Genomic DNA, 26333 nt, shown 5'->3' on the forward strand with positions numbered 1-26333 from the left:
ATAAAGAACTTCATTTACTTTTGCACCGTATGTTAACTACAAACTCTACAGCCTTCTGATATAAGCTATAGAAACAATAGCAATGGGAGAATACTTTCCAGAACTGAATTCCATTTTTTATAGCATTTCTATGGCTATACATAAGAAATATATAGTATAATTCCACTGAATTTATACTTTGCTAAGTTTTCAGTCTTTTTCTCAGCAAATTATAAATTTATATTGTTTTAATTTTTTATAATTTAATATTCTAAGTATTTCTCAATGTTAGATTTTAGACTCAGAAAACTGCGCCTTTACAGAAATGAAGGTGACTCCAAAGTAGTAATCTTGGCTCCTCTGAGGAGCACTTGGTCTGTGTGCTTTACTCACCCTGCTTTGGTGTGAATGAGGTAGCTTTCCTTTGTCTTCTAGCTCTTTAAAACCTCTTCATAGCAGTGGCCCCTCGTGTGAGGGTTATCAATTTATTCACTTACCTTTCATACCAGATTGGTAGTGTTTTAGGATCATGATCTGTGCATTTCATCTCCTGATGTTCAGTACTAGAGCACAGTGCCAGGTAAGTATTAGACATTTTATAAATATTTATTGAATGAATGGATGAAATAAATCATACTGTTGCTTAAGCATCTTGCTTACTGGTGTATCTATTGCATTTGGAACCAATTCTGCCTCATAGATTTTGCCCCCTTTTTTTTGGCCATAGACATTTTTTCTTTTATTATATACACACGCACACACACATAAACAAATTTTATTTCCTTTACAGATGTGAGTAATTTTTAAAATAAATCTCTTAACAGCCTCTGACTTGCACATGTATTTCTACTTTGTTTCCGATCACCTTTATAAGAACTATATTTTCTTTTATTTTTTTCTAAAAAGAACTGATGTATGTATAGTATTTTTACTTCTAATTCGGTGATATTTAAAAAATGTATTTGAACCTGTTTTTTTAGTAAGCATCAAAAATTTGAGAAATTCATATTACTTTTTTCATTTTCCAAAAATGTTTTTTAATGCCATAATTTCTAATTATATTACTATTATTTTTATTTTATCTATTTTTTTCTAGACTTATGCATTCTCTCTCTATTTTTTTTCTACTGCTCCTTTTATTTTTTTTGCCCAATGAATTCTGGGAAGAGCTTTCTCAAGTTTGTTCCTCACATCACTTACTTAGTTTTCTCTTTGGTATCAATTTTACATTTTACTGCTTCAAACACAGATTTTAATTCTGCAGTTATATCTTTAATTTCCTGCAGTTTCGTCACATTTAAATGCAGAATACAAAATGAACATTCATCCTCTCATTTTCATCTTTTGTTTCCTGGAGCACATTTCAACAATTTTAATTAAATACAAAACAGATGTTTTCTGACAGTTGCTTTGTTTATGTACCATTATCACAATCACCATCTCTCTCTCTCTCTCTCGATTTGTTTTGTTTCTTTCTCTTCACAGAATTTTTCATGGGTTCATGTCAAGATGTTTATTTATTTACTTATTTATTTATGTTTGTTCTCCTTCAGGAATGGTTTCTAGATATGGAGTTTATAGTAGTAGTTGCTCTGTAGATATTGCTTGCTTTCTATAGTGCTCACTCAGTTGCCAGTTAAAATCCACTTCTTATATCTTAAACTGAAGGGTTGCTTCCAGTAAACATTTTCAACCCAAAAGGAATGGTATTTAACAGTTCTTTGTTAAGTGAGGATCCAGTGACCCATTGCCTAATTATGAATAAATGGCGCCTTTCATCTTGGATACTAAGTGCAAGTAGATTGAGGGAAAAGCATAGACACAGAGACCAAAATTTTAGTTAAATATATATTAAAATATAATGTTTGAATATATATGAATTTACATATACATTTCTGTCAGTGTGTGAATATATATGTGTGTATTTGTATATAACTGGATTGCTTCAAAGGTATAGGATAACTGAAGATATTCAGTCAGCATTTATTTCATATTTATATATTCATATATTATATATAAATTATACTTATATATTACATGATATATATTTATATATTACATAATATATTATATATTTATATATTACATATAAATATAAATGTAAATATTTCCAATATGTATAGCTGTTGATTTCATATATAATTCCACATATATTACATATTATATACTTAATTCCTTATATATTATATATAATGCATACATATATAATATAAAGTATATATATTATATAGTAATATGTAGTATTACATATTATATATTTAATTCCTCATATGTATTATATATAATATGTACATATATAGTATATATTATACAGTATATGGTATATATATTATATAGTGATATATAGTATATGTTATATACAATACATTCATATAGAGGAGAGAGAGAGAGACTGACTGTTGGTTGTGAAAGCAAGGAAGAAAATCTGATCAACCTGGAAAGGAAGTTTAGAATTGAGTAGAAATAAGAATTAAAACAAGCAGCACCAACTAGTATGTCATTTCCTGTGTGAAATAGTTACTGTCCTTCAGGAAACACTGCAGTGATGAAATACTGTAATACATAAGATGTCCCATGACTTGATCAACGTTGATACTTAAGTCACTGATATATTTCAACATAAAATCAATAGTTTTATAAGAAATCCTCATTTTCCTATGTCTCACTTCTTTGTTTCTTCTTACACAAAATACACTCCTCGTGTTCAGGACAGCATAAAATATATAGATCACACACTATAAGAATTAGTTTTGAGGGGAGGGAGACCTCAAGTAACTTCATGAAATTTTGACCAAAGTAATTCATTTCTCATAACTATATTATCTCTTCTTATAAAGAACCTAAGAATCCCTGAAGCTGGTGATGCATAATTAGAACAGTGAAGTGCTTCATTCTGTGTGGCAAAATAAGCTAATGTTCTTCTCAAAGTTTAATATAATGAGTTCACAGATGGAAGGAATAAATAGACAAATGTGTCATGACTGACTTCACTGAGAGCATTAATACTGCCTTTATTTTGTTTGTCCAGTTGCCCCTTTGGTTTATTATGACTCTCTCCCTGTCTTTCACAGTCGGTGTTTAATATAACTCCATTCAAGGCCACTTGTAGCGAGCAGAGCGATTAAGTATGTGATAGCCTGAGCTATAATCAGTAGTTCAAATATTTTAGGTACTTTTTATGAAAGCAAAAAAAAAGGGGGGGGGGGGGAACTGGCTCTTGACTGTAGCCAAGGAACATTGGTGAACTCTGGTTGTTAATTATTTATTAAGTACCTCTTGTGATCCTGGGAGTAGGCTCTGCACTGTTGTCTTGCACAGATGAGTAATGACTTAATTCCTGGTCTCCAAGTTCTCATGGTTTAAAAGAGAAGATTTGAAACAGACTCAACAACAGTGCCCGGCTGAACGAGCAAAGTTCCTGAACGGAGGCAGACACAAGACGCAGGGGGAGTTCAGAGGAGGCAGGGCTGTCTGGGCTACAAGAAGACGTGAAGACTCTGTGAAGAAGGCACATGTCAGTGGGTGGGTAAGATGCAGGTAGACAGATACAGGAAAGTGCCCTTCCAGGTCTAGTGGAATGTGTTAGTAAAGAATGAAAGTATGGCAAATGTTTGAGAGTAAGCCAAGGTGAACGTTACTCAGAGTGTTTGTACGGAGCTCAGCGGACTTGGGGACAGACTGCGTGAGTGTGACTGCCAGGCTGGCGGGTAGATGTTTATTTGGAGTCTACATGCAACAAATACCAGCCTCTGAGTGTGCTGTAAGCATCTCTTTATAAAGGACCAAATATAAAAATAGACAGCATATTTTCTGTGGGAAAATTTTAAAACCAGTTTATTTAACTAATATTGACTCCTGACATCTAGTTTTTGTTATTTTTGTAACTTATTTAAAAATCTGTTCATTTAATGCTATTCATTAATGCACTTTCACCTTCATAATCCAGTGGTTTTATTTTCACATTTAAAATAAAAGGCTCTGTTGTACTTAAATGTAGTGTATGGACACACATACTGAAATTCCAGCTATCCTTTTTTTTTTCATGTCTACATGCCCTGTTGCCTTTAGAAGTCTAAGGTCTTATTATCTGTTTGTGACAGTCAGCCACAAATTAAATGAATGTTGGAAGGAAATACAAAGCTATGCTTGGCAATTTTACATTATTTAAGGGCTGGAAATGCCACTGCTCAGTCCATTGTTTGCTGAGATAATCATACAAATGAACAGAACAGGAGCCAAGGGGATTTGGCACTGCCCACAGCATCCAGTCACACCTGCTCAGGGACAACCTTGCCCCTCAGCCAGAAACCAGGCCAGGCTGGCAGATTCCTTTCAAAACTGAAGGAGATGACATACGGGGAAAGCACAAGACATAGGAAATATTTTTATTAATATTTCCTCTGGGCTTTCACATAATTTGTACACAACTCTGATACAATGCATGCTAATTGCATGCACTGGATTGTGAGTTTAACTAAAAAGACCACTTTTTTTAGTTTTTATTTGCTCAGGTAAAATTCAAAATAGCAACAGATCTGGAATAAACACTTATGATGGGTGCTGCAGGAGGTAGGCAGATGCTTCCCCGTGGTCCAGGCATCCATCCTTCCGTGGGGGGCTGATGTGAAGGTAGGAGGTGGTCCATGCTCCCTGGGGATATGGCAACTCCCTCAGGAAGTAGTAACAATTTATTAACCAGCCCAGAATTACTCAGTGCTTCACTGCAGGGCTGTGCCAGTGCTGTCTCTGTAACTACAATACGGCACTCCTATGACATTCTGCTAGTTACTAATCCATCAACTAATTAAGAAAAGAATATCAGTTTTCATTTTAATAAGCAGGAGATCTGTGTGTTGGCTTTGCAGCTTTTGAATAAACTCATCCCATTGTACAGTTACACTACAGGCGATCATCTCCAGGCTGCCATACCAGGGCCCCCCACCAAGACGCATTTATGCCATTTGAGCATTTGGGCAAGGATTACTGGTGACTTTGTGAAGCCTTCCTTTCCCCCATCTATTGTTTATTTGCTCTTGGTTTCAATCTAAATTCCGTAACATTGTCTTTCAAAACTGTAGAGGTACAGAGCTGTGCATTTAATTTCATGTTTTGAGGTATTAATGATTTGCTGTCTCAGAACAACCCTTATAAATGCCACTCAGTGACAGAGCAAAAGAGAAAACTGGAGTGAGCATATTTGGGAGAAGGGAAGATGAGAAAGAAGGAGAGTTCAAAGGAGTCTGGGAGACTCTGAGCGTCAGAGAATGAGCAGAGAAAGGAAGAAGGCAGAGGCCAGGGAGGGAGGCAGAGAGCTCGCAGAGACTCGAGATGAAAGTGGAAACATTCACGGCCGGCTGGAAGGAAAAGTCTGCATGGTTTCAGAAAAAGAAGAAACAAAGAAAAATAGAGAGGAAAACAAGGGAGCGTTAGAAACAAGATAAAAGAAGATAATAAAAAGTGATAAAAGGGAGGAAAAAAAGGAAAGAAAAAGAAGACGTGTGGAAAAGAAAAAGGAAAGGTGACAGTGATGAGAACAGTTAGGAAACCTGAGAGACAGACAGGACTAGACTGGACACTAAATAGGGGGGAACACAAGATATTAAAAGGAGAAAAATACAAACATGACTTAAGTGGAGTATAAACTGGAGTTTAAGACAGAAAGAAGCACGAGGCACAAGCACAACAACTCTAGGGGAGAGAACTGCATCCTCCGGGGGCTATTAAATGTTCCTCAGCTCAGGATCAGAGACAGTGGAGTGCTTACAAAGAAACCCAGCACTCTATGGTAATCGAGATAGTTGGAGAGTTTACCTTCATCAGTAATTATCTGAAAAGAAAAAAACTAAGACGAGAAGACCGCCTTGGGGGAGCGCCGCAGGCAGTCCAGGGCTTAGTGCTAGAATGTTCACTAGACGGGTCATTGGCTCTTCCATCCACAGGTCATGAAGTGAAACACTCATAATTTCAACTGGCAGCCATGTGATTTTCTCCTCATATAATATGAATGACTACTTACACGCTGAGCGCTTGCTAAGCAGGTGGAGGAGCAAGAAACAGGAAGAGACAGATTTATCCTACTTTAGCCCGTAGAACTGATGGAAGGAAGAGTGGAGTCTGAAATGTACTTCTTGCTGGTTATAGAAACCATGAAATAAAATTTTAAATTTATTCAAGATGAATTAAGTCCTCTTATATTAGAAAACAATATGAAGATATATTCTGGGGATCCATATAGCCTGGGGTTATGCTGTTACTGATTTTTTCTTTTTAAAAACTATGTATTTTTATTAATTTCTTTACTGAGGTATAGTTGATGTACAATATCACACAAGTTTCAGGTGTGCAACATAGTGATTCGCAAATTTTAAAGGTTATACTCCATTTATAGTTATTATAAATATTGGCTATATTCCCTTTGCTGTACAATGTATTCTCATAGCATATTTGGTACCTAATAGTTTGTGCCTCTCAGTCCCCTCCCCTTATGTTTCCCCTCCCCCTTCCCTCTGGTAACCGCTAGTTCATTCTCTGTATCTGTGAATCTGTTTCTTATGTGTTACATTCACTAGTTTGTTTCATTTTTTTAGATTCCACGTATAAGTGATGTCATACAGTATTACTGATTTTTTTTTCAGTTATTTTGATGCCAGGAGAGAGGATTTGGGGCTTATTCCAAGGGGGATATGTTAACTTTCAAAATTTGCAGGCAAGAGCTGCTGTCAAGGCCATTATGAAATATATTAGATTGTGCATTTGGATCAGGCTGAAGTTTTAAAAGGATGAACATTGTTCAAAGAACAGGAACAAAAGCAAAACTAATGTGTTTACTCTTGCCTTACCTAGTGCTTTTTTCCTGTCTCTCCCCTTTATGCTCTATATTATATCTGCTTTGCTGTCATCTACTCCAGCGCCTCATAGATAATGCACCCTTAAATAAATATTATTTCAATAAATGAATGACTTAGTTACTTAATAAATATTCAAAAGATTGGGCTCAAAAGGGGAAAGATGAGGAGAAGAGGGGAGGAGGGGAAGAGAGAAAAGAATTGAATAAAAATATTTTAAATAATTAATTGACACCAAAATTTGATAAGCATGACATAAACAATTTGGAAAAGATACTATAGTGAATCCTGAACAGGGCTTACTAGGACATGGAGTGCCATTTTGAATATTTGTCTTTAAAAAAAAAAAACAAAGGGAAATTGAAGACGATCCAATACAAAGAGATGGAAAATAAAATCTTTAAGCAGGGATGAAAGGAAATCATATTTAAGCTGGGGGAATCAATACTGATGATCAAATACAACTTGTTTTTAAAGCTTTAAGGAGAGTGTCAGCCCGCCCTCATCTACACAGCCCACTCATATTCTACATTTTTGCAGATACACTCAAAAAAAGATTTGTAAAACCAAGCCCCTCACTGGCACTTGTAGTAAATTCTTAAGGCACATTGCACATTCAATCCCAACTTGAGCTAATAATCCTAAATATTATTAAAAACAGATGATGTCTGAACAGGACAGTTGAGGAAGAACAGGAAAAAAAATGAAATCCAAATATGTATAGCTTTTTATCATTCATTCAACAAACATTTGTTAAGTTTCCCTTACATACTAGATGCCAGAGATGAATGAGGCAGGGGTAGTGAGGAAGGCAGCCTGTATACTTTCATGGAGGGAGTTTATATTACTTGTAAATAGTGCGGTGCTGAATAAAGAGACATTTGAAACCCAGCGCAGTTCTGGGCAATCCATTAGCACTAGTCTTAGCTGAGTAAAAGAATAATTAACACATAGATCTTTAAAACACTGCATAAGAAAAGAGTAGGGCTCCAACGTGCTGATTCCAAGCCAGGTGAGAAATAGTGTTTATACAAATGGATTAAGAGAAAAAGTTGTGACGCTTAGGGGGCCCTTGATCCAAAGATTATGACAATCAAAGCAAAGAGAACAGCCCCAATTCAAGATGGCACCTCTGAGAAGGGGGAGGTCAGCTGATCAAAGGACAGGATGATGAGTCTAATAAGGATAAGAGAGAAACCCTTTTAGATTATAGTTCAAAAAATTTCTATTTAACAGATTAAAATTCTGTTCAGCAACTTTTTACTAGAAAAAAAAAAATACTGTGGCATAAATGGAGTATCTGTGTCACACGAAGCAGTCTCAGTGCTGGCCACACCACTCACGGGTGTTTCGGTGCTTTTTCCCTGGTCTGTGGATATTTCCTCCAAGTTCCCGAGGTGAATCTAATGTGCAGCCAAGGTTATGGACACAGTTAGGAATTTAAATATTTCCAGTCACATTTTGGGTCAAGTTTTGTTTTATGTGGTTGTTCATATTTTCTGTGACTGTGTGGACATGCATGTTTTAATTTGCCTCAAGATTCCTAGGGTTGGAGTGAGGGGGAGTTGTTCTGAGAGCAAAGTTTTAGAAGTCAGTTGAACTGTGGATCTGATAGTTTGATAACTCTGATTATTCAACTTATTGATTATAACTTGGATACACAATTTAACCTTACCATATCCCAATGTTCTCACCTATAGAACGGTATAATAAATAGAACCAACTTCATAAGTTTGTTATGATAATTAAATGAATTAATGTGTGTGTATTCTCTTTTGGACTCACAGAATGTGTGCTATAATTGTTCGGTATTAATTATTAGGATTTTTTTTTTGCCGTTATTAGGAAAGGGACAGTGAGGAGTACATCTTGAGAAATGTGGGAAGGGCAGTGCAGATTGTGCACCTTGATTTGTCCCCTTCAATTTCAGTAGAGGAATTGGTAAAAAATATACATGCTGCATAAACAAGATATTAAGAAGCAGGTGATTATAGCTGTAATGTGGGTTGTCATTTTTCACTATTAACGCAGGTAATATGATGCTCTTTTTTAGTGTAAGGAGGACGGTCTTATTTCCTTCTTCAGGATCTCTTTTAAAGTAACATCACTGTTGGAATAAACAGAACTTGGGGGAATTTTTCATGTGGTATTTTTTAATGCTGAAGAATTGATATAAAAAGCAGCTCCTTTGACATAAAAAATGGAAAAAAATTAAAAATTATGATAACAAGAATGACGTTTGTCTTAGAGTTTATATATTTCATGTCTGTAGTCCTAGAACTTGGTAATTCATTGGAGATAACTTTTAAATCTTGTATTGCTTTTATATTATTAGTTTCAACAATGTTTCAAGAAAGTTTTAACATGATGTTGAAGGAAGAATTGAGAAACTCATTAACAGCAGCCTTTTAAAGAGCTTCTTTGCATAATTTGAATAGCAATAAAAATACATTACATGATCATCGGAAAATATTTCCAAGCGCCTTTTCTATACCTGTCAATGTTCTTTGTTCTGTGATTGGTCACAGAAATGATGTAAAAAGTCAACCCCAGCCCTTAAGATTTTAGCAGTTTAAAAGAAGAGATGATGAAAATATTGATGAGAGAAAATACTTCTTTCCTAATTTTCACTGATTTGTCCTTAATTATTTGTAAAAGTTAATGGTATATTGTCTTACCATCTTGCATTATCATTTTCTCTTTATGTGTGCTTTTTATTTATATTACACTTAATTGAATCCACTTGTTTGTCTGTGATCCTTCTATCCTAAGAAAATTTTATGTAGATATTGTCTTATTTTTTTTCTCTTATGGCTTAAGGTTTCTCTTTCCCTCTGTGGCTTACACTTTTCTTTACTTGTTAAAGGAGGTCTTCCCTACCCCAAGTATATACAAATGTTATAGAGCTGTTATATAGAAATTATATTAATGAAGCCAGTCAGGAAGAATTAACTCTATCTACTTAAGTTTAAGAATATACAATGCTTCTAAGCATGTTGAAAATGTAAGGCTCATTGCACCGGTCAGCAGTTGCTGTGTAGTAACAAAGACTTCCAGCAGCATACACCAATAAGCATTTTCTTCTCATGGGTGTTTGCATTGGCTGGGGAGTCCATGCTGCTAACCTTGGGTTGGCTGTGTGGTTCTGGGCTGACTCACTATGTTTCACTTGTGGTCCAGGAGAGCTCTTCTCACGGCAATGACCACACTGCAAGAGGGAGATTTTACTGCACAAGTATATTTTAAATCCTGACTTGCATTAGGTTTGCAAACACCCCTTTGGCCAGAGCAAGTCAAGGGCTAATAACAAAGTTAAAGGCTGAGGAAGGAAGTTTCACCTTTAGGGGAGAGACTTCAAGGCAATGTGCCTGAGTACAGGGTGGAGTAAAGAAACAGACCCATAATTCAATCTAATTCATTCACATAATTAAATACACACACATTCACATATACGTGTATTTATGAGCATAAGTACATAAGAACATAAACTGTGGTGAATTTGCTGAGTGCCAAATGCTTAATCATAATTTTTAGAGATTATCTCCAAACAGCAAACTCCTTCTGCAAAGACTGAAATTAGCTCTTCCATGCTAAATGTAGAATTTCATACCTCATGTAAAGCATGGATCTTTGGAAAAGCTTTGCAAGGAAATCAACCATGCGTGCTTGCGTAACTGAAATAATTCATCTGTTCCAAGAGTGACTTTACTCCATTTGGACTTCCTCACAGCTAAACCAACTTAACCTGGCTCGGCTGGATCAATTATAATAGAAACCATCTGTCATCCAGGAATCCAGGCCGCGGCCTTTTATTTTGCTTACCTTGTGCCTGTTTACATTTGGTGGTGGGAGACTTCAACATTCTATTTGTTCCTCAACATAATGTTCGATGTTATATTATTTAGTCAAACCTTTTTTAAGGTATCTGTTGAATGGTGTTTCACAGAGTCCTAGAATTGGGGAGGAGTTTTCTATAATAATAGGATCCTCAAATATTTTTCACATTTCAGATTATTAAAAAAAAGCTTTGATTCACTTACACACACAGACACACAGACACTCTAATTTTTATATGCACTGCGAAATCAAAAAACTTGTGTGACTCACTTTATTGTGACGTTCACTCTACTGCGGTGGTCCGGCACCACACAACACCTTCAGGGCCGCCTGTACCTTATTTTTTATGTGACCTGAAAAAGGGATGCCTCATTCCTAGAGAAAAGTCTTACGTAACAGGAAGTTTGGTAGTTTGGCAGAGATGAATGAGTCTAGATTTTGAAAGAACCCTAGCACACTGAAAAGGCCAGTGAAATGTGGAAAACAGCTGTCCCGTATTTATGACTGAGAGCCAGAGTGAGAGCAAATGCTCATCTATGAAATGTAGTTCAAAGAATTAAGCATTTGGGGCGTTAACTTTGAAAGGAACTTTATCCAATTAAAAATAATGCTTTACCCTTGGAGACATGAATTCAGCAGCAAAGGAAATATTTAGATGTGGGATTCTATAAGCTCATGTTGTCACTGGAGCATTGATTGGGGGAAAAGTTAGCAGCGGTAGACATACCATCACTAACAGCATGCTCAAAAAAGCCTGAGGAGTTCACACTCTCCGACAATAAAGGGGTGTAGTTGGGGGGGAAAAGACTGTTAGGCAGAACTTTAAATATTCCTTGGAAATGAATTTTATAATTAGTAGAATAACTAGAGGAATGCACTGTAATTTTATAAGTGGCCAAATAGCTTTTTAAAGTTGGGGTAAAATGCACTTTCATTAATGTAAGTGTATCTCTATATTTTAATATAAAATATTTTAATGTAGCATTCTATATAATCATATACATGAAAACAGCCTTTTTAATATAAGCAAAGTTATCATTTTGTGAGTGACATATAGAAAGGAAAATTAAAATCATCATTAAATAATGTTGATAACCCTTTCAACTAAATAATATATGAAATTTGAAAGGCAATTTAGTCTTCTATAAAAATGATGCTTGAAAGGCATGAAATAATTTCAGTTGTTATACAAGTTGGTATTCCACCTTGTGGTTATGTGTGCTATGTTAAAATATTGTTATTATATTTTTACATTCATTTTTATTTATTTGGCATAATTTTTCACTGTAGATGTTTTCTTAAACTGGCATGGATATAATGTGACACTCATTACATTATAAGATCCACTGTAATTACCAGCAGAGACTGTTCCGTTCTTTGCTTGTCTGTCATCTTATTACCTGTCATAAATCCTACACGTGTATCCTTATTTACACTGTATACCTAAATTGAGTGCTTTTGATTCATTTTTAGAGAAGAGCATTTTCCTGGTGGATTTTACCCTTTTTTCCCTTTTTGACAGTTAGACTAGCTTTGTGCAGTAGACATAATATGAGTCACATGTGTAATTTAATATTTTCCAGTGGTGACATTAAAAAGTAAAAATAACCCAGTGAAATTGATGTAATAATATAGTTTATTTAATCATGTATGCAAAATGTTATCATTTTATTATGGAATCAATATAAAATCATTAAGGAGAAATTTTCAATTTTTTATACTGTCTTTGAAATCTGGAATGTATTTTATGCTTATGGTACATCTCTGTTGAGACTGGCTACATTTCAAGGGCCCTGGAGCAACATCTGTTTGACAGCTATCATATTGGACAACACCACGTAGAGTTTAATGAAATTGTTGACCTGGAGCAAACTGCCAGATGTTTCTCCAGCAAAGATGGGATTTTTTGGCAATCAATGGAGAATCACAATTTGAGATCTGTAACCAGGGCAAGCCACGTGCAAGTCCCTGCAGGCCAAGGGGAAGAGCTGCTTTTTATAAAGAGGAAAAGGAAGTTGGGAGGGATATAGCAAACAGAGTCTGTGGCTTTTCATGGTCTGAGTCCTTGCCAGGAAGGGTCTGTCTTCTTCCTTTGGGCTCAGCTATTGTTGCAGGGTGAAAGAGCGCCCTCTGCTGGTCTCCTGACTCTATTTGATTGAGGTTTCTGTTACAGTTTTACAAAGACTGTATAATATGCATATACATAACTTTATATCAGTTGTTTTATCTTTAAATCACTTTTATTTGTCTGCATTTAGTACAGGTTTAGAGTTGCCCCATTATAAAGTGAGGAGAAACTGATCAGATATCAGTATTATTTTGTCTGTAAGTTTAACCTTAGGAAGCAAATGACAATCTGATGTTTCAGTCTAAAGAATATTTCAGTCAAAAATTCAAGTGAAAAATGCTTGACAGTGTCACATGCTTATATTTTGTGTTACATGCTAGGGAACATCAGATAATTGGGGTGACAATAATATTCATAGGTTAAAAACTTCAAGAATTGGTGTGATCTTCGGTTAGAAATCTGATGGTATGTCTCACTCAATTCATCAACTTGAAATTAATTCTGTAATAAACATCTTGTGCATCATATGTTCAAATTCTGATGACTTTCACTAACTTAATGTAAGAATCATCAAATTCAAATAAAAATACACTTAATGTGTGAATTTTTATTGTTGATCAACTTACTATTTAATTCATTGACCTCCTTTAGGATGTTATCAATCAAATTTGGGATATAAGTTAATTTCTCATTTTGGTATAAGGTAATATTAGAGTCAGAGCTGTAGGGACCTTTAGAGTCAACATTTTATTTTACAAATAGGAGGCTGAGCCTTAATATTTGATTATGTTCCATTTTGAATTAATTAGCAATTTCTCCCTTATTTTATTTCATTGTAAGATTACCAGGGGTGGTATTCAAAATGTTTCTCACCTATCAAAATTGATGAGAGCTACTACTTGGCCATAAAAATGTATGAAATAATGCCATTTGCAGCAACAAGGATAGATCTAGAGATTATCATCATACTAAGTGAAGCCAGAAAAAGACAAATACTGTATTATGTCACTTCTATGTGGAATCTTTTAAAAAATGACACAAATGAACTTATTTACAAAACAGAAACAGAATCACAGACATAAAAAAACAAACTTAGTGTTACCGGGGGGAAAGGGGAGTTTGAAATTTGCAGATACTAACTACTGTGTATAAATAAATAAATGAGCAGGTCCTACTGTCTAGTCGAGGGAACTATATTTAATATCTTATAGGCACCTATTATGAAAAAGAATATATATACGTGTGTGTGTATAACTGAGTCACCACGCTGTACACCAGACACTAACACAGCATCGTAAATAGACTGTACTTCAATTTAAAACAAACATAAAAGATAAAATAAATGAGAGCTGTGCAATGAGAATACGATACTGGAAGTTTTTGTCTTCAGTGGGGTCAGCCTTTTAACTGCTGGATTGTGGGGTGGCCTAGATTGTTCAGGGGAAGTTTCTCAGAAGCTGGGGTGGTAGGACACAAGAGACTCTGCACAGTGGCTAAAAATTATCAGTAGGTGAGCAGACAAATGCTTTTGTTTGCTAATATTTACTTTGACTCCACTGATTTAACCCCCTTGAGTATCATCTCCAGGCATTATCACAATCCCAGGCTTCCACACTTGAAAGATCAAATCATAGTGACCCCTCCCTTGCTGTCATCCAGTTAATTGCCAACTCCTGTATCTGTAAGAAATAAATGTTGAAAAGGTGCCATTATTGTCACTGGAATGAATTTTCTAAGGTTAATTCTGTACTTATTTGCAGTGTCCACTAGGTTAAAGATGGAATAAACATGGGTACTTATAGAGAAATGTTTATGTATTTGTTACCGGGCTGAAATTTATATTTATTTTGCAACAGTATCATAATTTATACAACAGTTTAATGGGTGTATGTTTTTTTTTTAAAGTAAACAGATACTGAAAGAATAGGAAAGAGACAACAGAGCAGTAGAAAATATTTCATATAATGTAGCTTAGGGAAAGAGAAATCAGTTTGAATCATAGAAATAGAAGAAAGAGGATTTGTAGTCATAGATTTGTATATGCATAGAGACAGAGGGAAAGGAACTTACAGGGAAAAACTGTTCAGAATAGGACAGAAAATTCTGGCAAGCTCAGGAGTGAGAGCACAGGAACAGGACTGGGGTTGTATAAACGTGTGTCAAAAAAAGATGGGGTTGTAAGTCCACTTTTCTGAAACAAGTCATTTTGTATCTCTAATGTCACCATTGCTGAGTAGGATTAATTTCTTGGCATAGAAAATAACACAAGTTATCTAACTATATTATTTTTAATTTGGTCTGTAGGTACGATTTAGTAATGAAATCCTTTCAGAACTCAACATTATATACTGACTCAGATTGGCACCCATGAAAGAGGTAGACTGTTCAAGTAAAACCAAATTTCTACTTCTGAATGGGAATAGGAAGAATGATAAGATGAGAAATAATAAAAAAAAACTTTCATATGACTTGAAATGATTTATGTGTAAGATTCAAACTAACTTAAGAACTAATCAAAATTTATAGCAGGGACCAAATTAATTTCCACATAAGACGAAAGATTAAAACATAAAGAAAAGAAAATAGATAACTATGAAATGATCCCTGAATTTGGAAAGGTTTCTAAGCACAGTAAGAGATGGAACTACAGGGTCCGTTTTTACAGTAAGCTTTGTAAGCCCAAGTGTACAGGCATAAATAGGCACCTCGATTGATTTCGCAATTGAATGTACTGTGTAAGCAGCAGCTCCATCAACAAGCAGCGTTACCAGCACTGAAGAAGCCACTCTCTTCCCTTTTTTGTTTACTGCTCCCCCTCCTGCAAAGTAACCACTTTTCTGACATCTCATACCATCAACTAGTTTCGTGTTGGAAAGAAGCGGAGGCGGCGGCTCCCGCGATCGCAGGGCCGTGCTACCTGCCCGCTCGCTGGCCGCCGTCAACCTGCTGCCGAGTCGAGGCGGCCCCGCGCCGCCGCCGCCGCCGCTGCTGCCGGGCGAGGGCGGTGGCAGCCGCGGGCCGCGCGCCGAGGTGCTGTCCCGCCGCCCGCCCGCCCGGCAGGCCCGAGAGCCTGGCCGCCTGAGAGCCCCCGCCCGCCCTGCACGCCCGCCGCGCCTCCCGCCGCCGGGGCCGGGCCGGCCGGCGACGGTCGCGCGCCCCGCGAGCTGGTCCGGGCACCGGGCTGCGGCTGCGGCTCCGTGGGCGCCCGGCTGGAGGGCGCGCGGTGCGGCGTGTACACCCCGCGCTGCGCCCGGGGGCTGCGCTGCTGTCCCCACCCGGGCTCCGGGCGGCCCCTGCAGGCGCTGGTCCTGGGCGAGGGCACTTGCGGAGAGCGCCGCGATGCCGAGTACCGCGCCAGCCCCGAGCAGGTCGCAGAGAACGGCGATGACCACTCTGAGGGGAGCCTGGCTGAGAACCACGTGGACGGGAACAAGAATTTGGGAGGCGGAGGCGGTGCCGGCCGCAAGCCCCTCAAATCAGGCGTGAAGGAGCTGGCCATGTTCCAGGAGGCCACCGAGCAGCACCGGCAGATGGGCAAGGGTGGCAAATGTCACCTTGGCCTGGAGGAGCCCAAGAAGCTGCGGCCACCACCTATGAGGACCCCGTGCCAGCAGGAGTTGGACCAGGTCCTGGAGCGGATCTCCACCGTGCCTTCCGGATGAGCTGGGCCCCTGGAGCACCTCTGCTCTTTGCACATCCCCAACTGTGACAAGCACGGCCTGCACAACCTCAAACAGTGCAAGATGTTCCTGAATGGGCAGCGTGGGGCGTGCCGGTGTGTGAGCCCCAGCACCAGGAAGCTGATCCAGGGAGCCCCACCATCTGCGGGGACCCCGAGTGTCATCTCTCCCACAGTGAGCAGCAGGGGGGCTTGTGGGGTCCACACTCAGTGGATGCAGTAAATCACAGCCAGCTGGTGGCTGGCACGCCCCCCCACCCCCATCCCTCCCCTCCAGAGCGAGGAGAGTGCTTGCGTGGTGGGTGGGGGAGGGTTTTCCAGGAGTTCTGACTTGTATCTATATTTGGAAAGAGACCAGCACCAAGCTCGGCACACCCCCCGCCTTCCCGCTCCCCAGCTGGAGATGCCTGCACCCTCCCTCCTCGAATGCCTGCTGGGGAGGAAGGGGGTGGTTGCAGTGGCAGAGCTGGGGCAAAGGTTTGGGAGAGGGGGAAAAAGAAATTTTTATTTTTGAACCCCTGTGTCTCTTTTGCTTAAGTTAAAGGAAGGAGAAAAAAAAAAAAACTAGTGTTGCGTGTTTTTGAATTTTATGTAAACGAAATTGCATAGTGATTTTGTTTCTGGGTTTCTTCAGCATTGTTTGTGAGATTTGTTCACACATGCCTCCAGCTGAGACCACTGCTATATTGGTCCAAAATGTTTCTAGCTTGTGTTTTAGATGTCATATGTTGTGTTTTTCCCGTCTTTCTTTCCTTTCCTTTCCCCTTTTTCTTTCTTCCTTTCCTTCCTCCCTCCCTCCCTCCTTTCCTCTCTTCCTTCCTTCTCATACCATTGTAGTTGGAAAAGATGCTTTATACAACTATGGTCTTACATTTATTGAGGCTTGTTTTGTGGCATAGCATATGATCAGTACTGAAGTACGTCCCGTGAGCACTTGAAAACAATGTGTATTCTGCTGCTTTTAGATAGAATGTCCTGCATACAGCTATTAATCCATCTGCTCTAATGGGTCCTAAGGCCAGTGTTTCCTCACTGATATTCTGCCTGGATAATCTGTCCATTGATATAAATGTGGTACAAAGTACCCTACTGTTACTAGGTCACTGTCAATCTCTCCCATTATTTTTGTTAATATTTGCTCTATTAGATATTTCTAGATTGGGTACATTTATATTTACAATTATTTTATCTTCTTGTCGAATCAATCCCTACTTATAGGGATTGTCCTTCTTTGCCTCTTCTTACAATCTTAGTATTGTTCTAAAAGTCTCCTTTGTCTGATAAGTATTGCTGCCTTAGCTTTCTTTTTGTTTCCATTCCCATTAAATATCATTTTCTGTCCCTTCAGCTTTCAGTGTGGGTGTGTCCTTAGAGCTAAAGTGAGTCTCTTTTGGGCAGCATATGTGTGGGTATTGTTATTAATCCATTAATCTACTCTAAATCATTTTCTTTGGTGGGAGGTATCAGCTATGAAATCTGTTTTTTTTTTGAGATACAGTTGACGTACAGTATTCTGCACATTACAGGTGTACAACATAGTGGGTCACAACTTTTAAAGGTTACACTTCACTTATAGTTATTATAAAATATTGACTATGTTCCCCATGGTATACAGTATATCCTTTTAGCTTATTTATTTTATACATGATAGTTTGTGCCTCTTAATCCCCTACCTCCGTATTGCCCTTCCCCCTTCCCTCGCCCCACTGGTAATCACTAGTTTGTTTTCTGTATCTGTGAGTCTATTTTCTTTTTGTTGAATTCCCTACTTTGTTTTATTTTTTAAGATTGTATTTAAATGATATAATACAGTATTTGTCTTTATCTACCTGACTTATTTCACATAGCATAATATATTCTGAGTCTGTGTTGTTACAAATGGCAAAATTTGTATTCTTTTATACGACTGAGTGGTATTCCATGTACACATATACCACATCTTTTTTTATCCATTCACCTGTTGATGGACACTTAGGTTGCTTCCATATCTTGACAATTGTAAATAATGCTGCTAAGAATATTGGGGTACATGATCTTTTTGGATTAGTGATTTTGTTTTTTCCAGATGTACACCCAGGAGTGGAATTGCTAGATCATATGGTAACTCTATTTTTTAGTTTTTTGAGAACCGCCCATACTGTTTTCCACAGTGGCTGCACCAATGCACATTCCCACCAACAGTACATGAAGGTTCCTTTTCCTCCCCATCCTCACCAACATTTGTTATTTGTGTTCTTTTTGACGATAGCCATTCTGATGTCAGGTTATATCTCTTTGTAGTTTTAATTTGTATTTCTGTCATGAATAATGATGTTGCACATCTTTTCGTGTGCCTGATGGCCATCTGTTTGTCTTCTTTGGAAAAATGTCTATTCAGGTCTTCTGCTCATTTTTTAATTGGGTTGTTTGTGTATTTTTTTTTTCTTTTTTGATGTTTAGGTGTATGAGCTATTTATATATGTTGGATATTAACCCTTTATCAATCATATCATTAGCAAATATTTTCTCATTAAGTAGGTTGTCTTTTCAATTTGTTGATGGTTTTCTTTACTGTGCAGAAGATGTTAGGTCTAACTAGTCCCATTTGTTTATTTTTGCTTTTATTTCCTTTGCTTTAGGAGACAAATCCAAAAAGAAACATATTGCTACAATTTATATCAAAGGGTGTTCTGCCCATGTTTTCTTTTGGAGGTTTTATGATTTCCAGTCTTATATTTAATCCTTTGTTGCATTTTGAGTTTATTTTGTATATGGTGTGAGGAAATATTCCAGTTTCCTTATTTCACATGTAACTGTCCTGTTTTCCTAGCAGCAATTATTAAAGAGATTGTCTTTTCTCTGTAGTATATTCTTGCCTCCTTTTGTCATAGAATAATTGACCATAAGTGTATGGGTTTATTTCTTGGATCTCTTTTCTCTTCTGTTGATATGTGTGTCAGCTTTTGTACAATACCATACTGCTTCAATTACTGTAGCTTTTTCATATAGTCTGAAGTCAAGGAGCATGATTTCTTCTTCTCTGTCCTTTCTCAGTATTTTTTGGATATTCAGGGTCTTTTGTGTTTCCATATGTATTTTGAAATTATTTGTCTGGTTCTGTGAAAAATATCATTGGTATTTTGATAGGGATTGCATTGAATCTGTAGATTGTCATGGGCAGTATTTTCATTTAAACCATATTAATTCTTCTAATCCATGAATGCAGTGTATCTTTCCATCTGTTTGTGTCATCTTCAGTTACTTTTATCAGTGTCTTATCACTTTCCAGGTACAGATCTTTTACCTCCTTAAGTAGGTTTATTCCTAGGTATTTTATTCTTTTTGATGCCATGGTAAATGAGATCGTTTCCTTAATTGTTTTTTCTTATAGTTTGTTGTTAGTATATAGAAATGCACAGATTTCTGGATATTAATTTGGTATCCTGCAACTTTACCAAACTTATTGATGAGCTCTAGTAGTTTTCTGATGATGTATTTAGGATTTTCTGTGTATAACATCACGTTATCTGCGAACAGTGAAAGTTTTACTTTTTCCTTTCCAATTTGAATTCACTTTATTTCTTTTTCTTGTCTGATTGGTGCAGCTAAGACTGCCAATACTACGTTGAAAAAAAGTGGAGAGACTGGGCCTTATTCCTGATCTTAGAGGAAATGCTTGCAGCTTTTCACCACTGAGTATGAAGTTAGCTGGGGGCTTGCCATATATGGCACTTACTATGAACCAACTGTATGCCAATAAAGTGAACAACTAAGAAGAAATGAACAAATTCTTAGAAACGTACTTTCTCCCAAAACTGAACCAGGAAGAAATAGAAAATAAGAACAAACAATGATTGGTCTAAAATTGGAAAAGCAATTAAAAAACTCCCAACAAATAAAAGTCCAGGACCCCATGGCTTCACAGCTGAATTCTACCAAACATTTAGAGAAGAGTCAACACCCAGCCTACTCAAATTATTTCGAAAATTTTCAGAGGAAAGAACGCTTCCAAACTCATCTATGAGGCACTTCACCCTGATAACAAAACCAGACAAAGATACCACAACAAAAGAAATTGCAGGCCAATGTCACTTATGAACATAGATGAAAAAACCCTCACAAATACTAGCAAAACAAATCCAACAATACATTAAAAGGATCATATACCACGACCATGTGGGATTATTCCAAACATGCAAGGATTTTTCAATATTTGCAACACAATCCATGTGATACATCACACGAACAAATTGAAGAATAAATACAATATGATCACCTCAATAGATGCAGAAAAGCTTTTTGACATAATTCAGCCTTGATTTATGATTAAAAACTCTCCCCAAAGTGGGCGTAGAGTTAACATACTCTGTATCCTTTGATTGGAGCATTTAGTTCACTTACATTTAAAGTAATTATTGGTTGCTGTGTACTTATTTCCATTTTGTTCATTGTTTGCTGGATGTTTTTGTTGTTCTTTTTTGCTTCTTCGTTTTCCTTTTGCTCTCTTTTGGTGTGATTTCATGACTATCTTTAATGTTATATTTGGATTTCTTTCTTTTGTGTGCATGCATTTATTATGTTTTTTGTTTGTGATTATGTATTTATTTATGATTATTTTAAATTGATAGTATCTTAAGTTCAAATGCTTTCTAATGACTTCATTTTATTCCTTCCCATGCCATGTTTGAAATATCTTTGAAATCATACTTTACATCTTTTGGTTTGTGTACCTCTTCACTGCTTATTTTTGGTATCGTTGATCTCACTACTTTTGTCCTTTAATCTTCCTACTGACTTTATAAATGCTTGATCTACTACCTTTACCTTTCCCATTGCCTTTCCCATTGAGATTTTTCCTTTCCTAGTTTTCATATTTCTTGTTGTGGTCTTTTCTTTTGAACTTAGGTAAGTTCCTTTAACATTCCTGTAAAAACCATTCCTTGTAAAACCAACTTAGTTGTGCTGAACTCTTTGTTGGCTTTGCTTGCCTGTGAAACTCTTCATCTCTCCTTCAAATTTGAATGGTATCCTTGCCAGGTAGAGTATACTTGGTAGTTATTTTCTTACTTTTATCACTTTAAATATATCCTTCCACTCCCTGCCTGCCAAGTTTCTTCTAAAAGGTCAGTTGCTAGTCCTTACGGAGTTTCCCTGTATGCAACTAGTCGCTTTCCTTTTGCTGCTTTTAAGAGTCTCTTCTTATCATCAGTTTTTGCCATTTTAATTACAGTGTGTCTTGTTGTGGACCTCTTTGGGTTCATCTTGTTTGGGACTCTCTGTACTTCTAGGTTCTGGATATCTGTTTACTTTTCTAAGTTAGGGAAGTTTTTGGCTATCATTTCTTCAGTTAAGTTCTCTGCCTTTATTTCTGTCTTGTTCTTCTGGAACCCTTATATATAATGTGAATGTTGATACACTTGATAATGTTCCAATAATCCCTTAAATTGTTCTCATTTTTAAAAAATCTTTTTTTTTTCTATTCGGCTTGGGTGATTTTCGCTGTCGTTTCTTCCAGTTTACTGATGTGTCCGTCTTTATCATCTAATCTGCCACCGAATCCTTCTAGTGATTTTTAAAATTATGGTATTCTTCAGCTCTGTTTGGTTCTTCATTATATTTTCCAATTCTTTATTAATCTTCTCACTGTGTTCATACTTTCTTCTCCCAAAACTTTGAGGATCTTCATGATCATTATCTGGAACACTTTGGGGATATACTTCTTATTTCCAGTTCATATATTTCTTTTTCTGAGGCTTTATCTTATTCTTTCATTTGGAATATGTTCTTCTATCTCTTTCTTTTGCCTAATTCTCTGTGTTAATTTCTGTGTTTAGGTAGGTTGGTTATGTTTCTCAATCTTGGAGAGGTGGCTTATGTTGGAGATAGCCTATGGAGCCAGGGGCATACACCCCTCTGGTCACCAGAGATCTATGCTCTGGGGGTGCCCCCTGTATAAGCAGTGTGGGCCCCTCTGTTGTATCAGTGCCAGCTACTGTGGGAAGTCTGGTGGGCAGGGCTGGCTGCTCTCCTGGTTGGCTGTCAGGCCTTGCCTTGTGTCATGACTAGTAAGTGGCCTGCTGCTGGGTGGGGTTGGGTTCCAATACTGGAGGCTCTGTGGCCTGTGAGTTCCCAGGGCTTGTTCTAGCTGCTGGTGGTGGGGGCTGGGTTCTGGTCCACTGGATGAGGGACCTTGGAAGGCCCATGGCCAGTTTGGGCCCACTAACTGCCAAGGCCCAGCCCCAGGGCATCCAGCTGCAGGGCCCTATGGAGGGGCTGGAGCTTGTGCCTGACCCCACTAGTAGGCAGGGTGGGTTTGAGGCAGCTGCCTGCAAAGCCTAGAGGGCCCAAGGCTGGTGCCAGTCTGCTGGTGGGCTACTCCAGCTTCTGGTAGCCACATTTTCAAGTGATCAATGCCTGCATTTCATTAATGTCTCCCCTATTGGACAGTGTAGCTTTATACACTGTATCTGGAAAATGTTCTTAAAATATGTAAATAGAAAATATACTCTAACCATCAGCAAGGTTATCTATGGATAGTGTGATTAAATACCCTTTTAATTTTCTATGCATTTCTGTATTCTCAAAAGTTTTACCATGAACTCTTAAGAAAAGATATCAACCAAATGTCTAGAAATATCAACATTATAAAAAGTAAATTTGACATACCAACTCTACTTCTACAATGTTTCTAGAAAGCTCAATTCTTAACCCAATTCATACCTCTTTATCTGTGAGGTTGAGAGGTAGGTGATTAAGTCAACAAGCAGAGAATTTACCTCTGAGACAGATGCACAATGGAGGATACATAACAAAGGATTCTATCTGGAAAATCTTTGGCAGTAGCTACAAATATTAGTAATAGTAATTTGATTAGGGGTCAATGGAAAATGTGGTGTCTTTTTACTGAGTTAGAATCTAGTATTATCTAAATTAAATCCAGGAAATTTGGTTGCTTCAGAGAATCTTGGGAAGATCAGATAGGAAGACTGCTTTTATTCCAAGAATAGATGCTTGGAGTTAAGTGGGAACGAGCTGGCAAAAGTTAGACTGGCTCCCAGGTTACCCCTTTGTTCCAAGGTTCCAATTCACATTTATAGAAACTATGTATTACATTTTTTCTGACTAATTTAATGAAAATATTTTGTCCTTTCACCTTACCAGTTCAAGAGACAAAAAAACTAAAGCATATTTGAAGGCAATCTGTGATTTCCCTATGTAGGATTCTAGGTCTTGTTTTAAAGCTGAGCAACAACAAAGAGGAAACTTAATAGCACTTTATTCCTCATAAAACATGAGGTAATACCTGTTTTATTGCTGGTCATTTTGATTTAAGCTCCTATGAATCTTAGGTTCTCTAAGTATCCTTAGTGTTTGTCCTAAAAGTTACATTCAAAACATTGAAGAATGGTTTCTTTAAGGATTCTTCTGGCCAAACAATGACTAAAGAAAGCAGAGTCTTCAATAGCATTTTGAGAGATCGACAGTTGTGTACAGAAAAGATTCAATTATTCAACTCTGAAGCAACTCAGTATTGTTTTTGTCATTTTTGTTATTTCACAGTATACTTTGACCTATCTCACAATTTCTAATTTTGTAAAACAAAAAATTAATGTTAAAAATTACAGCTTATATTATAGTATGTGTGAGAAATATGTTGAGGTTTCCAAGGAAGGAAAGAAAAAAGCCTCACTTCTTTCCCTCATTCATGGTAATCTTTTTTGACCATCAATTTACTGGATAAGATATTACATTAATTTAGATATTTGTGACTTCAGGTAGTTTTACCATTTATATCTGCAAAGATTTTTGATCCATATTTAAAAGGTTTTTCTTTTAGCTTATATTCAAGAATATTTTCCATATCGCTGTGATGACCTTAAATTACATATCTATTCTGTGAAACAGAAAACCTTGATCATGTTCTGTACTCAAGATCAAAATATATTGAAAGTTTCTTATTGTCAGACACACTATGGATCATTTACAGCAGTGGTCTCAACTGAAAGCTTACACGAGAATCCCCTGGAGATCTTTTCTCAAAATAGTACTGCTCCACATTCTGTTTCAAGAAGCTTGGGGTGCAGTCTAAATGTTTGTTTGTTGTTTGAAAAAAACCCTCCAGGTCATGCTGATGCAGATTTAGGTTGAGAATCATTTTAGAAACTCACTCTGGAATAAGAGAATAAAAAAAATAAACCCTCAGGTTGTGAAACTGTTATTTTTTTCTTGAAGTTTGGAACAAAAGATCCATACAGTTAAATTAAACAAATATTTCTGAGCATCTATTAAGTGCAGGTCACTATACTAGTTACTGCAGGAGTATTAAAAAATGTATCAGCCCATGGACTGGAGAAGAATGTGGTCCTTCAGAGTGAATAGTACAATCCTAGGGGAAAAGTACTACTAGACAGAGTGTGGCCATTCTGCATCAGAGAAGGGTAAGTTTAGAGCTGTGTGGAAGTATCCTAGATGTGTTCATGACACAGTATAACATATGATTCATCCTGAAAGGAGGGTAGGAATTTTAAAAGAAGGGATATTGTGAACCCAGTAAGTGCAGTGTTTTGTTTAGAACATTTCCATGAGAGCCAACTAAATTACGTTTTGACTATGCTTAGAGCATTGTAGTGTTTGCTTTTTCACACATTTTCTCATTTGATCCTTGCAAGAATCCTCATAGTATCCATGACTTACTATCCTAATTTTGTTGATAAATGTACTGAGGTTAAGTTTCTAGCCCAAGATTATCTACATGGTTTGTGAGCTTTTCAGTTCTCAACATCAAGTGAGGCTAGAGATACTAGGGCCAGTATTAAGTAAGTAGAATCTATGAATTTGTAGCAGCCGAGTAGTTTTAGTTGAAGACTGAAGTAAAACACAGTTCTCAAACAGACTCACAGACATAGAATACAGACTTGTGGTTGCAAGGGGGGAGGGGGTGGGAAGAGGTAAACTGGGAGTTGGAGATTTGCAGATACTGACTGGTATATGTAGAATAGATAAACAGCTTTATACTGTGTAGCACAGGGAAATATATTCAATGTCATGTAGTAGCTTATGGTGAGAAAGAACATGAAACTGAATATATGTAGGTTCATGTATGACTGAAGCATTGTGCTGTGCACCAGAAATTGACACAACATTGTAAACTGACTATACATCAATTAAAAAATTTGAATTTAAGATAAATAATAAATGATTTTTTAGTATAAGTTCCCCCCAAAAAAAGCCACGGTTCTTAGATTCTAAATGTAGTGACAAAGAATGTGTATCATTGATGGAAATAAGGACTTGCTGACTTGTCAGTTGGTGGAGATAGAGGCAGATATGATAGACTTGGTTTTAGAAAGAAGTGGTGAATTTGAAATTCTAACATTAGCTTTTGCTTAGTTGTGATGAAGAGACACCAAACGTAAACAGATTTTATTTGATTTATTTTCCAGAGACAACATTGCAAACGTTTTTATTTGGCTGGGTTTTGGGTTTGTAAATTCAGATATAATTCCCATCCTGAAAAAGCTACCATTTCAAAGGGTGCAATTCAGTGGGGTTTTTTTGCTGTTGTTGTTGTTTTTGAGTTTTTGTTTTTTTTTTTTTTTTCCTTTGGCCTAGTCACAAGGTTGTTCAGCCATGACTACTATCGATTTCTGGAACATTTTCACCCCCTCCCCAATAGAAACACCAATTCTTTAAACCATCACCACCACCTCCCTCCCCCCATTCCTCCCTTCTTCCGGTTCCCGCCTTGGTGGATTTGCCTTCTGGGAATTTCGTATCAATGGAATCCCACAAGATGTGGTCTTCTGTGGTCTGGCTTCTTTCACACATGATGATTTTGAGACTTGTCTGCGTTGTAGCCCGTGTTAGCACCGCATTCTTTTCATGGCTCAATGATAGTCTCTGGGATCCATGCATTGGTTAACGGACCTTTGGGTTGTTTCCACCT

At 37.2% G+C, this 26333-nt stretch overlaps 1 pseudogene; it reads left to right on the forward strand.

The window, feature by feature from the left end:
• The first annotated feature begins 508 nt into the window (after positions 1–508).
• On the forward strand, positions 509–23449 carry LOC141574707 (insulin-like growth factor-binding protein 2 pseudogene; annotated as a pseudogene).
• Positions 23450–26333: the final 2884 nt, after the last annotated feature.

This window comes from Camelus bactrianus, chromosome 22, assembly GCF_048773025.1.
Source record: "Camelus bactrianus isolate YW-2024 breed Bactrian camel chromosome 22, ASM4877302v1, whole genome shotgun sequence".
NCBI lineage: Eukaryota > Metazoa > Chordata > Mammalia > Artiodactyla > Camelidae > Camelus > Camelus bactrianus.